General features: G+C 35.2%; 1 protein-coding gene across 3 annotated transcripts in view; it reads right to left on the bottom strand.

Moving 5' to 3' along the window:
• LOC136858532 (proteasome adapter and scaffold protein ECM29) overlaps positions 1-14,378 on the bottom strand; it is a 925,266-nt gene that overhangs the window by 359,802 nt on the left and 551,086 nt on the right. The window lies entirely within an intron of this gene.

Here is a 14,378-nt window from a genome sequence, read left to right as displayed (position 1 = left end):
AACTTACCTCAGTTTCTCATACAGAATAATTTGCCCTTTTCTTTGGGTGTCCTACACTAACAGCTCATAAATCTCATATTTTGTCCTGTATTGATTTAACACAACTAAGGTTATGTTACAAGGAGATACCCACCCTCCACTACTGGTCCATTTCTTATAGCTAGTTTATTATTTACAACATAATCCAGCTTAATCTCTGAATATAATACTAAACAGAACATGTTTTGTTCCAATTATGAAACATCTTCAGCTAAAAGATTTAACAAAAATTTGACAAGACAATAAAACACTTGTGATGATTATGATAATGATACGATAAAATGTCCATGTTTGGTTAAAAATTTCCAACAAGTCAGTGCCCAAGTTAACGAATAAAATCGACGGAAGTGGTCTTCTTTTAAGGCTGGAGAAGTATATGCTTGTGGAATCTTGAAGGTAAAATTAATAATATAAAAGATTTTCTTAAAATATGATTTTTTGGGGAACTCTCGAAAACAACCGTAGTTGAAGTTGAATTTAAAGTTTGACTGTTGAAATAACTGAAACAAGAAAGATTTAAGTAAGAAGGGTGGTATTTTGAAGGAGAAAAACTTGTGAGAATATAATATTGGTGAGGTGTATAAAGATACGTGGAATTATTTACCTCATAGTCGGTTGTGTTATGTTTTGCGTCCTCCCTTACGCTGCGTCGTCAGCTGACATGAGTTTGTATGTGTGTGAGGAGCTTATGGTAGACGAGGGGAAGAGGAAGGAGAAGTAGGGCAAGTAGGGGGAATGTGTGTAGGGTGGAGCTAACGGAGGGGAAGCGTATTGGATGGTTTCCCGGATGCTGTTTGATGGCTTTCCTACATAAATCCAATTTGGTAGCCTCTTCTAACAATATACATTTCGTTAATATTATGGCTAGGGTTTTGCTTCTGATCTATCTCAATATAAATATTTTCCAGAATATTCATTAATTTATCTCTATTTAACGTTCGTAAAATGGTGAAGCCTTTTTCTATTGTCATGAAAATATGTTTATATTCAGTCATATTTAGACTCATGGCCGAGTATTACCTATATTTATCGGCATTAACATGTTCCTGGTATCTTACTAAGAAATTCAGTCCTGTTTGCCCAATGTAAGAATTAGCATAATTTGTACACTTAAGTTTATATATCCCCGAATTTGAATATATTATTATTTGCAATGCTTTGGTAATTGAAAATGAAACGCCGATTACTGTTATTGGTGCGAAAGGCTATATTGAAATTAAGTGTCTTAAAAATATTGGTAATCTGGTAAATGTTTCCATTATTATAGGTGAAGGTGGCAAAGTTTTTCAGCTGCGTTTGAGGTTTACTCTTTATTTTATTTATTCATCTATTTATGTAGTGTTTTGTGTATCCGTTGCTTATTGTTATTTTCTTCTTCTTCTTCTTCTTTTATGACCACATAGGATCACTTTAGTCAGTCCGTTGTTCAGGTCTCTTTGAAGGGATTGGTTGGGCTTTGCGGTCCTCCCAGTACTTCTTCAGACACTCCGATCTTCGTGCCCTTTCCTCAGTTGAAAATGTGCGTGTTGTTGGTTTGTTTTGTGTAAGGGTAAAGCAGAATTTTGTATTCAATTTTATCATATTTGTGGTGTCTTCTGTTGTAAGGCCTATTTCCTTCAGATCCTCTCTTACTTCTCTGATCCATTTACATCCTGTTCTGGTATTTTTTGAGACGAGATTGTGTTGTACTAGTTGTTTCAGAAGTCTCGAATCCTGCATCCTCATGATATGTCCAAAGAATCCCAGTCTCCTCTTAACATTGTATCTGTAATGGGTTCTAACTCTTTGTACATGACTTTGTTAGGTATTAACTGCCACTGTCCATCTTTCTGGTATTTTTTGTTGATGCAGGTTCTTCCAATCCTCCTTTCATATTTCTGAAGTCTGTCAGTCTTTGATTGTTTATTCAGGTAAAAGAGTGTTTCTGCTGCATATGTAGCTTCCGGTTTTATAACTGTGTTGTAGTGTTTTATTTTTGTATTTATTGATAGACTTTTCTTTTTGTAGATATCCCATGTTAATTTTTGTGCTTTAGCTAATCTATTTGTTCTTATTTGGATTGAGATTTTTTCATTTAGGTTATGTGTTATTACTTCTCCAAGATATTTAAATTGAGTTACTATTTTGATTTTATTACCATTTATGGTGACTTCTTTTAGCTGTGTTATTTTGTAAATGAGATTAATTTCTTTTTGGAAATAGTTTTTGGACAAGGGGATGTTAAAGGCTCTATTGAAGATGCTTAAAAAGGAACTCCTTTTATGTGCTTCAGGATGGTATGAATCTTTTCATATGTTATTTATGGTTTGGGTCAGTTTCCTAAGATTGAAAAGGATACATTTTTTTGTTTTCTTTCAGTGGTTAGATCCAGAAAATTTAATTTTTTATTGTTCTCAGTTTCTAGTGTGAATTTTATGGAAGTGTCTGAACTATTAATTTGATCTATTAAATTAGCGCTGGTATTGATCTGTTCACCAATAATATTGTAAAAATATTAACAAACCTTAGCCAGACGATAATATCTTTTTCTTCATTTAATGTTTATGTTTTTATAAATGATCCATGTATATTTCAGCAAGGGTACCTCATGCTGGGGATCCCATTGGTATACTATGTTACTGACAGAAAGAAAATTATTGTTAAGGGTAAATTCTAGGAGTAGCATAAATTCTTCTATTTCATGGTTACTAAGTTTCATATGTGTCCTTAAGTTGTTCTTAATTACCTGTATTTCTAGGGTTTCTTTTGTAGGGATGGTAGAATACATATTAGTAACGTCCAATGAGTTCAAGGTGAAAGTTGATTTTAATTTAGTGTTCTCAATAATTTTGCAAAAATTCTACTGAAGTTCTACATTGGAAAATATATATTTCTTAGGAAATTATTGATAAATTTAGAGGTTTTATAGGTAGGGCTATTTTTGAGGTTAATAATTGGTCTTGTAGGTGTGTCGGGTTTGTGTATCTTAGATAAAGCTCTTGCTGTAGGTAGTCTTAGGTTCATATTAACTAAGCCTGATATTTCATTGTCATCAAGGATAAAATTAATTTTTAATTATTTGTTTCAGTTTTCTTCTGACAGAATCAGTAGGGTCTTTTTTTGATTTTTGTGAAAGTATTATCTGAAGAGAAGGCTTCGGTTTTTTCTACATACGCCTTAAAGGCGGATAAAGATTATTATGCACAGGAAAGAGTACATAGAAAAAAGCGAAGCATTTTCCTCAGATAATACTTTCACAAAAATAAAAAAGACCCTACTAACTCTCCCACAGAAAACTGAAACAAATACTTAACAACATTACTTTTTTCCTTAATGACAATGAAATAACAGGTTTAGTTAATATGAACCCAAGACTACCTACAGCAAGAGCTTTACCTCAGATAGACAAACCCGACATAACTGTAAGACCAATCATTAACTTCAAAAACAGTCCTACTTATAAAACCTCTAAATTTATCAATAATTTCCTAAAAAAGCACTATACTTTTCAAAGTAGAACTGCAATAAGAAATTCAATAGAACGTTGTAAAATTACTGACAATACTAAATTCAAACCATCTTTCACCTTGGAACTCATTTGATGTTACTAATACATATTCTACCATCCCTACGAAGGAAACCCTAGACATACAGGTAATTAAGAACTTAAGGACTTAGTGACCATCAAATAGAAGAATTTATGCTACACCTAGAATTCACATTTAACAATACTGTAATTATTTTTCTTTCAATAACACAGTATACCAACAGAGAGGCCTCCCAATTGAATCCCCAGTATCAGGTGTGTTTGTTGAAGTACACATGGATCATTTAGAAAAACATAAAATTTTAAATGAAGAAAAATGTATTATCATCTGGCTAAGGTATGTTGATGACATTTTTCCAATTATTGATGAACAGATCAATAGCAGTGCTAAATTAACGGAACAAAATATTAATTTAGACCTTTCATAAAATTCACGTTAGAAACTGAGAAAAATAAAAAAAATAAATTTCCTGGATCTAACCACTGAAAGAAAACAAGAAAATTTATCCTTTTCAATCTTTAGAAAACTGACCCAAACCACAAATGCCATACAAAAATATTCATACCATCCTGAAGCACATAAAGGGAGTTATTTTTAAGCATTTTAAAAAGAGCCTTTACATCCGCTTGTCCAAAAACGATTTCCAAAAAGAAATTAATCTCATTTACAAAATAGCAATAAGCAACGGATACAACACTACATAGATAGATTAATAAATAAAATAAAGAGTAAACCTCAAATGCAGCTGAAAAAAGAGCATAAAAAGAAAAACTTTGCCACTTCACCTATAATAATGGAAACATTTACCAGATTAGCAATATTTTTAAGACAATTAATATCAATATAGCATTTTGCAATACATTAATACAATCTGCTACCAATGGATATTCAAGTCGCAATAAACAAGAACTAATTATTCTAATACTTTCACTGATCTAACCACCAAACTGCAGCAAGCCTCGAAAATTCTAGAAGCTGGTCTCCAACGGTTCCAAGATTTTAATTTTTAGAATATCATTTCGACTCAAATTACACATGGAGTCAAATCATAGTTGTTTTTAAATAATTGCATTGGAGATCACAATTATTAACCAAATTCTCAATATCGGAAGTTACTGTGTTCCAGAAATCAATGGATTTTAGAAAAATGGCTCCTATATTTTAATCTTCAGTTTATATTTATGACTCAAATTTAAAGCCATATTACAGTTGATTCAATCAACTACAGCATTGTGAAAACAATTTTAGCCAAATTTTCAAATTGTAGTTACTATGTTTTGGATGTCAATGTATTTTAGAATTAAGGGTTACTCCAATTCAACATTGTAATTGTGAAAACAATTTTAACCAAATTTTAAATTGTAGTTACTATGTTTTGGACGTCAATGTACTTTAGAATTAAGGGTTACTTCTATTCAACATTGTAATTCATATTGTCATACTTTTAATGTGTACATAATTTCTATGTTTTTTACATATTATTACTAAACATGGATTTATACTCAAGCAAAAAATTTGTAAAAACAATCCAAATATGACAGGTCTTAACCTTGAGACAATTATGTAGTCTGAAGATGCTTGTAAATAAAGCGAAACATGTCCCTGTAAATTCGTGTTGTAGTATTATGAACTAGCAACACAAAACTAATTTGTATTGAATAGGTGGATTAAAATAATCACTATATTGTAAGCATTTATAGCAAATTTCAATACGGGTCTAATCATGAGATTAGTTACATGTAATTATACCCAATATACAAATATTAAAGTTTTCTACAGTTTTAGACTGTAAGATTTTGAGGTTATACAGATGTACAATACATATCTACAGAATATGGTTGCACTTAACATTTAATAAAAGATAATTAAAATATATTAACAGTACGTATTTCAAGTCATACAAATGTGCAATACATATTTATAGGGTATACTTGTACTTGTCAATTAATAAAAGATAATTAAAATATATTAAACATAATAATTGAAGATTTTACAAGAGTTAGGTTATGGGTAGGTTACAGATGATATAAAATGATTCAACCTTTCAACTCTAAAGAAATGTAAGTTTAAATTCCTATTAAATTAAAATTGTATTCTTGGTCATCATCAGCCGATACAAGTAAGTGTAAAACAACGCACAAATAAATAAAATGCGAAATTAAAATAATTCCATTAGTTGCTGTTAGTGAAGCACTAAAATCCTTAGGGAGCACTGTGCGTTTTAGTTTAGTAAATCACAAATAAGAAGTTCAGGTAGAAATATATGAAGTTAAGGAAGCAACCATCAGATGCAGTTAACAAAGCACTATAACACACTATGAAGCACTGTTTGTTGAGTTTTCAATGCTAAGAAGAAGTCTAAAATCAAATATGTATTTTACAGTTTCAGTTCAAGATGCACAGTATAATTTTAAGGATCAGCACTGCATTTTACATGTAACTAATCTCATGATTCTTCAGTTGAACGTTGCTGAAGTGTAGCAGTTGTGATAAGTTAAAGATGCTTCACTCATTCTATTACCTCGAAAGAAACATAAACAGCTACTCAAGATCTGGATAGAAGCCCCCTCCCCGTTTAACTACAACTACATTAATACAATCTGCTACCAATGGATATTCAAGTCGCAATAGACAAGAACTAATTATTCTAATACTTTCACTGATCTAATCACCAAACTGCAGCAAGCCTCGAAAATTCTAGAAGCTGGTCTCCAACGGTTCCAAGATTTTAATTTTTAGAATATCATTTCGACTCAAATTACACATGGAGTCAAATCATAGTTGTTTTTAAATAATTGCATTGGAGATCACAATTATTAACCAAATTCTCAATATCGGAAGTTACTGTGTTCCAGAAATCAATGGATTTTAGAAAAAATGGCTCCTATATTTTTACCTTCAGTTTATATTTATGACTCAAATTTAAAGCCATATTACAGTTGATTCTATCAACCACAGCATTGTGAAAACAATTTTAGCCAAAGTTTCAAATTGTAGTTACTATGTTTTGGACGTCAGTGTATTTTAGAATTAAGGGTTACTCCAATTCAACATTGTAATTGTGAAAACAATTTTAACCAAATTTTAAATTGTAGTTACTATGTTTTGGACGTCAATGTATTTTAGAATTAAGGGTTACTTCAATTCAACATTGTAATTCATATTGTCATACTTTTAATGTGTACATAATTCCTATGGTTTTTTTACGTATTATTACTAAACATGGATTTATACTCAAGCAAAAAATTTGTAAAAACAATCCAAATATGACAGGTCTTAACCTTGAGACAATTATGTAGGCTGAAGATGCTTGTAAATAAAGCGAAACATGTCCCTGTAAATTCGTTGCTGTATTATGAACTAGCAACACAAAACCAATTTGTATTGAATAGGTGGATTAAAATAATCACTATATTGTAAGCATTTATCAGCACTGCATGTCGATAGTTCTAAAAATTATCATTTGATGTACGACTTCTTCATGATTTTTATAACTATCCACATGCGGTGCTTTTAACTTAATAGTGAACTCACTTCAATACAGAACACTATGAAATTCTTATCTCTTTATGAATAAGTTGGCGTACATACGACAATATTCAATGAATTTACAATAATAAACTTTATTTGAAAATGTTTAAGATAAAGCTAGGTAAACAACTGATAGGGAATCTGCCAACTGGGCAACAGCCCTAAATGCAGATCATTGATGACCGTTGATTGATTCCAGGAAGTCACTCAAAAAAGTTAATGCAAAGAAGTCCAGTTCCATAAAATTGTCAGGAATATCTATTTTGAAACCTGCTTGGTCGGTAAATTATAGTTTATCGGGGATAGGAACAGAATCTACAAATTTGGGGGAATTTATGGTACTTGAGTGTGAAGTTCCATTACCACCACCTGTTGCCAGTAAAACAATATCGAGAATACCACTGTCGTCTTCATCACTTTCAATATCATCATCTAGCAAGGAACGCAAACATCATGCAATGAGGAAGTCATATGTAAACAAACAACAGCTACCATCATTCTTTTGCCTCTAGTTGGGCCATACAATGAGGATAAATACTTAGAGCAGCATTACTGCCAACAGAATATCTTTGGGAGTACAACGATATGCTTGATGATGATGATGATGATGATGATGATGATGATGATGATGATGATGCTTGCTGTTTAAAGGGGCCTAACATCTAGGTCACTGGCCCCTAATGGTACGAAATGAGATGAAATGTAATGAAAATTTAAAAGTCCAAAATTCATCTGCTGACCAGAATTCAAAATTTGATGAGGAAGAATGAATAGATGAATATGAATTTAAAATAATTATCAGATTCAACTCACAATACTGAAAGTTAAAAATAATTCCAAAATCAATCCACTGACTAGAATTAAAAAAGACGACGACGAACAATGATTATGAGCTTAAAACAATCCGTGGATCCAACCCGCAATGCCCCACCTTATCAGAAACTATCTTAAAACAATAGTATTACTGACCAAGGGACTGCTTCCAAAGCACAATCCTGAATCGATGATGCTTGTTGTCTAAAGGGGTCCAAAATCCAGGTCATAGGCCCCTCATAATGGTACTTATCATTAGTAAAGTAGAACCACGGTAATTCTCATGTTGCGGTACTAATCAAAAGTAGTGTAGACTCACAGTGTTCCACACATTGGGGTACTACTCACAAGTATTGTATGTTGCACAGGTAACGCAGACCTATAGTGTTTCTCACATAATGGCACCACTCATAGGCAACGCAAACCCATGGTGTTCCTCACATAGTGGGTACTAATCACAGGCAATGTAGACTGACGATGTTGCTCATATAGTGGTACTAATCACAGGGAACGCCCAGACCCATGGTGTTTCTCACATAATGATACTAATCACAGGCAACGTAAGCCCATGGTGTTTGGCATATAGTGGTACGCCCAGACCCGTGGTGTTTCTCACATAATGATACTAATCACAGGCAACGTAAGCCCATGGTGTTCGGCATATAGTGGTACTAATCACAGGTACTGTAAGCCCACATTGAATTACTCTCTGCTGCTACTAATCACAAACCTATTATGTACCTTGCATAGCGGTACTACTCACAAGTTCTGTGATGCTAGTGATGGTGTTCCCAGCATGATGGTACTAATCACAAGTAGTTTCATGGCTCTAATTCAATCATCCCTTGGTCACCCCTTTTAGTCGCCTCTTACAACAGGCAGGGGATGCGATGGGCATATTCTTCATCTGCGTCCCACCTCCACATGTGGTACACAACGATATGCAACAGATGGTATTTGCTTTCATTTTCTGCTACAATCAAAGCAATAAAGACAAAGATACACAAACCCAAGTATGTATTCAGGCTGACACCATGCGGCAGCAGTGGGGAGCCCAATTATGAACTTTGACAAACAGCAAAGGAGTTAAAGGCATTGACAGCAATCTCCAGAAACCACATCTATAGACTTTAACAACCACCTTGTAGGTACCCTGTTTTCATTTTTTTTTTTTTTTTAATTTCGAAGTAATATCTATTGGTTACTGTACACTTTATCCTTGTTGCAACCTGCCAATGTTGTAGGAAGGAAGGAATATCTATTGGTTACTATACACTTTATCCTTGTTACAACCTGAAAATGTTGTAGGAAGATGTCTTTATAATAGGATTTTATGTTTTCCAATGAATCATGCTCCTGTCTGGGCTCTTTTGATCAGTTTGAGTTAAGAGGTTGGGCGAGTACTGCACTAAACTGAAGGTAATGCGATCCAAGAAACCATACTTGTACTCAGATTACTATGGAACAGAACCAGTGATAGCCTGTCTTGTGTAGGTAAAGTAAAAAATATAGAACCACCTGCAACACGAAGAAGCCGGCCCCACCATATAGGAGTAGCATGCCTGCCTCTTACCCGGAGAGCCCGGGTTCGATTCCCGGCCAGGTTAGGAATTTTTACCTGGTTCTGAGGGCTGGTTCGAGTCCACTCAGCCTACCTAATTACAATTGAGGAGCTGTGTGACGATAGCCCCGGTCAAGATAGCCAAGAACAACAGCCGAGAGGATTTGTCGTGCTGATCACATGACACCTCATAATTTACAGGTCTTCGGGGCGAGCAGTGGTCGCTTGGTACGCCAAGGCCCTGCAGGGCTGTTGTGCCATTGGAGGGGGGCGGGAGCGTAACAAGAAGAAAGATTTTGTCTGTCAAGCAGTATTGGAACCCAGAGGGTATACCTGTCCTCAGAAGACAAGCTGGGATGCTGATGTCTCCGAAGATCTACAAAGAAACTTCAAAAGGTGGGTGGAAAAATTACGTTCTCTGGCTGAAGTTGAAATTCCTAGACAACTTTCTTTGCGCAGTGACTGAACATCGTACACTTTACATGTTTGCTGTGATGCTAGTGCTTCTGCCTATGCTGCTGTCGTATTTTTAAGAAGTGAAAGTAACTGTGGGATGACAGTGCAGTTGTTACTAGGATTAGAAGGGAAGGAATATGGGGAACCTTTGTAGAGAACAGAATAAAGGAGATACTAAACGTCACTCAAAGGGATCAGTGGAATCATATTCCTGGAAAACAATACTCTGCTGACTTGCCATCGTGAGAATGCCCAGCTAAAGAACTCTTAGAATCTGCCTGGTGGAGGGAACCAGAATGGTTACCTCAGAAAAAATGGCCCAGTGAAATGGTCGTAGACATGGAGTCCTCTTGTCAGGAAGAGGAGAAAAGGGCAGTGATGACAGTTGGTAGTTCTACCTCATGGTTTCTGTAGTATTTTTCAAAGTATACCAAATGGTGAGGATGGTGGCATGGATGTTCAGATTTGTGAAGAATAGTAAAAACCAAACCAAACCAAACCAAACCAAACCAAAAAATACTTTATTCCCAAATGAGGTGTCTATCTTGATGGCAAATGATACGCAAAATTACATTGTTCTCCACAATTAAAGTTTAATTAAAAGGAAAAGAAGATATTTTCCTAAATAACAGTATTATACAATTTACATTAACAATCTTTCTATTAAACATACAGCTGCATCCTTACTAAATTTATATTACTGTATTTACAAAATTCTCATGATATCTTCTGTACTTACACACATAATCAACTAATATGCAGTATGTGGAATCGCTTCAAAAAATATTATACAACTGCTATAAGATTTAAATTTACATTGCTTTTTTAACCCATTTTGGTGCCTAATGTGCATAACAATCTGCTGATTCTTAACCAGAGCCCCTGTTGACACTGTTTTTTAGAGTTCCTGATGGGCCTTCATAGCTACCGTAGCGGTCCCAGTGCCCTCAAAGTCCCCACTGTACTTCACCCCTACAGGCAGTCCCCTACTTCAGCTGTCCAATCTCCATAGACAAGGGGATGGAATTAATTTATTCACAAAAATCCTTTATTTACAATAACCTACACAGGTTGAATGCCCTCTAACATTTCTTTTCGCTGTTGCTGTTTACTCTTTTTTTGAATATCTGTACAGATTTTGGAAAAGGATTAACACTTCCTCGATTCACTCGCACTCATGTTATAGGCTGTTTGTACGATGGGTTCGCCACTCCCAAAGGCATTTTATTACCTTCCGCCAGATTTAAATTAGGCCGCTTCTAACATGGAGTCAAACGCCTTTTGTAGCCACTCCTCTGGAGTACAGACGCTATGGGTTTGCCCCTTCCGCCATCTCCACTGTACCAAAGTCTATCTTCTCTGCTGTAGATGTCATTGAGGTCTTCACCCATAACCCAGGGCAAAGACCCTCTATATTTATGACACCTGGAGAGAGGGTGTCCCAGTATTTTAAAGCCCCCAGGAATTGGGCTAGGATAATGAGAGAAGAGAGAGTTCCAAAAAAAAAAAAAAAAATTCAGAGAAGTTAACAGGAAAGACAGCACGAGGAAGACCCTGGAAGAGATGGACAGATTCAGAGTGGGAGTGCATAGAGAAGAGGGGAGGAAAACCAGAAGATGTACTTAAAAAAGGAGAAGAGTGGTGGAGAGACAGGCAGTGATGGAGGTCCTTGATTCACAACCTGACCCAGGAAGCTGGAAGCGGGAAATGAAGATGATGGTGATCAACACTTCCCCAGGTTAATTGTTCCACTCCTTCACGCCCTTCCCAATCACTTCTGCTAAAATCCCGTCTAACTTTATACTTGTGGTCAGCCCTGCCAATATAATTATTTTCCAACTGAACCATTCTGTCTTTCCAACTGGGGTCAGTGCTCTTCTAATGCACTTGTTGTACATTGCTTGCACCATTTTTAACATTTCTCTTGTGAGTCTCATTTTAACCATGGTTTCTTAAACCTTCTCTCTGGGAACACTAACATATACCTTTCAATATATATGAAAGTAATGACCAGATCCTTTCCATATTCCCAGTTCTTTCCCATCAGCTGTCTCGTGCTAAAGATTGGGTCCACTGCAGATCTTCCACTCCTGAAGCCAAATTGTTTCTCTTGTAACTCTCCTTCAATCTTTCTTCTCATTCCTCTGTCTAATATCCTTTCCAGTATTTTAACTACCTGCGATATAAGTGTGATTCCTCTATAGTTACCACAAACTTTCTTATCTCGTATCTTAAACGATGGTATTATTATCCCTTTTTTTCCAGTCTTCTGGTACACATTTGTGTTTTCACATACATTTTAGTCCAACCATTGCATACCAACAGATCCAGCAGCCTTTATCATTTCCACACTGATTTCATCCATACCTGTTGCTTTTCCCTTCTACATCTTTTTATACTGCTAACTCCACCTGCCGCATTGTTATATCATCCTCTGTTGTTGAGTCCTCACACTGTATTACTTCTATCTCGCCTGTACAATTGTTCACATTCACTAGCTTTTCAAAATACTCCTTCCTTCTTCTCTCTATCTCTTCTGGGTGTGTTAACAGTTCCCCATTTCCTTTTTCACTAGCTTTGTGGTAACTCTTTCTGTCCTCTTACTTCTTGTAAGTCCATACAGGATCCTTTTACTGCCACTTACATCCTCTTGCATTTTTTGTGTAAATTCTTCCCAATTCTTCCTTTCTTCTCCTAGCACCTTCTTACATCTCCATTTGCTGCTGAGATACTTCCTTTTGTTTGATCTCGGTTCCATTCTCGCCAGGCTGTCTTCTTTCCTTTCACCACTTTCCTAACTTCCTCATTCTACCACGGTGTCTCCTTTTCTTTCAATCTTGTAGATGTCCTGCCACAAGCACTCTCTGCTGCACTAACAAATGCCTTTTTAAAATTGGCCCACTCTTCTTCTGCATCTTCCACTTCAGTAACTGGAATTTCTTGCTTCAATCTCCAACGGAACTGGAGTGTGTATCGTAGAGATAGGATAGAAATAGTAGGAGGGGGAGTATTCATTCTGGTGAAAGAAGAATTTGTAAGCTACGAAAAAGTTAAAGACGACAAACATGAAATTCTAGGTGTAAGGATCATCTCTGAAGGTAATAGGCAACTTGACGTCTTTGGAGTGTACAGACAGGGAAAGGATAGCTTTAACGTTAATTCAGAATTATTTGATAAGATAATCAGGTATGTAGGAAACGATAAGGAAAGGAACGTGATTGTAGCAGGTGATCTCAGGTCCACTCCCCTTAACCAAAACGACACACTTACAATACGAGGAGCAGAACGTTAGTGACTGCTAATATTTCAAAAACCTCTCATACAACAAGACAACAGTACAAAAATACTAAAAGAAAGCATTAACACCACAGACTCAAAACTTAAACGTAAATCCTCCTCTCTTTTCTTTCATTTTTTCAACCTAATTAATAATGGATTTCTTCTTCCTTTCAGAGCTTGTATACTTTGGACAACTTAACATTTCATAACTTATAAAACATTTTGAAAGCCCCTTTCAACTAGTGAACCAACATCTGAACACTCTAACAACAGAAGCGCACCATCAACATAGAATATTTTTCAAAAGAAGAAGATAATCAATGACATTTCAGCAGTACTCATTAAATTCTTTATTAACTATTCAACATAAGTTCTCGAGTAGAATTACAACATGAAATTAACGACTTTCTGTGCTAGGCACACTATCAACACGGAATATTGCTCAACAAATGAAGATGGTCTAATGACATTTCAACAGCCTCATTCAGTTGGTCTCTAATACCGTATTTACGCAAATAATACCCACACATTTTAAAAAAAATTTGAGGCACAAAATTGGGGTGCAGGTTTTATTTGCCTCAATGTTGGCTATTTTTTTCTTCAAAATCAGCCTTCCTAAAGTTAGGGTGCGGGGATTATTCGGTGGTGGAGATTATCTGTGCAAATACGGTAAAATATTCAACATAGGTGCTCAAGTAGAACACCGAAATAAATATGTCTTTCTGGGCTAGTAAAAAAAAAACCCACCTTATTCACTACTTTTGAATAAGACTATATCAAGTACACATGCCAAGGTCCAACATTACAAAAATTGGCACAGTGTTGGAATGCATTTCCTTATTATTTTGTATATAATCATTTGCATTTTCTATACCCATTTTCATCATTTTGTAAGAGTATCTTTAAACTTTCATTTCATATTCAACATTGGCTCTAAGTCATCAATATTGTTCATTCTCTCTTGTACCCAAATCAAGCTACTCATATAATGATGGCTTTTTTAAGTGAAGATTTTTAATGTATTCAATTTTGTAGTAGATTTTATATCATTTTATACAAGGTACCGGATATTGTTTGGAAGTTTTTAAAATGTATTTTAGATCAATTTTAACCCGGTACCTGATATGGTTTGAGGTAATGATACGGCTGATGATGCCCCACAGGAAAGGGCG

The sequence above is a fragment of the Anabrus simplex genome, chromosome 1 (genome assembly GCF_040414725.1).
Source record: "Anabrus simplex isolate iqAnaSimp1 chromosome 1, ASM4041472v1, whole genome shotgun sequence".
NCBI lineage: Eukaryota > Metazoa > Arthropoda > Insecta > Orthoptera > Tettigoniidae > Anabrus > Anabrus simplex.
Note: the sequence above shows the minus strand (reverse complement) of the source record. Positions and strands in the feature narration are given on the sequence as shown.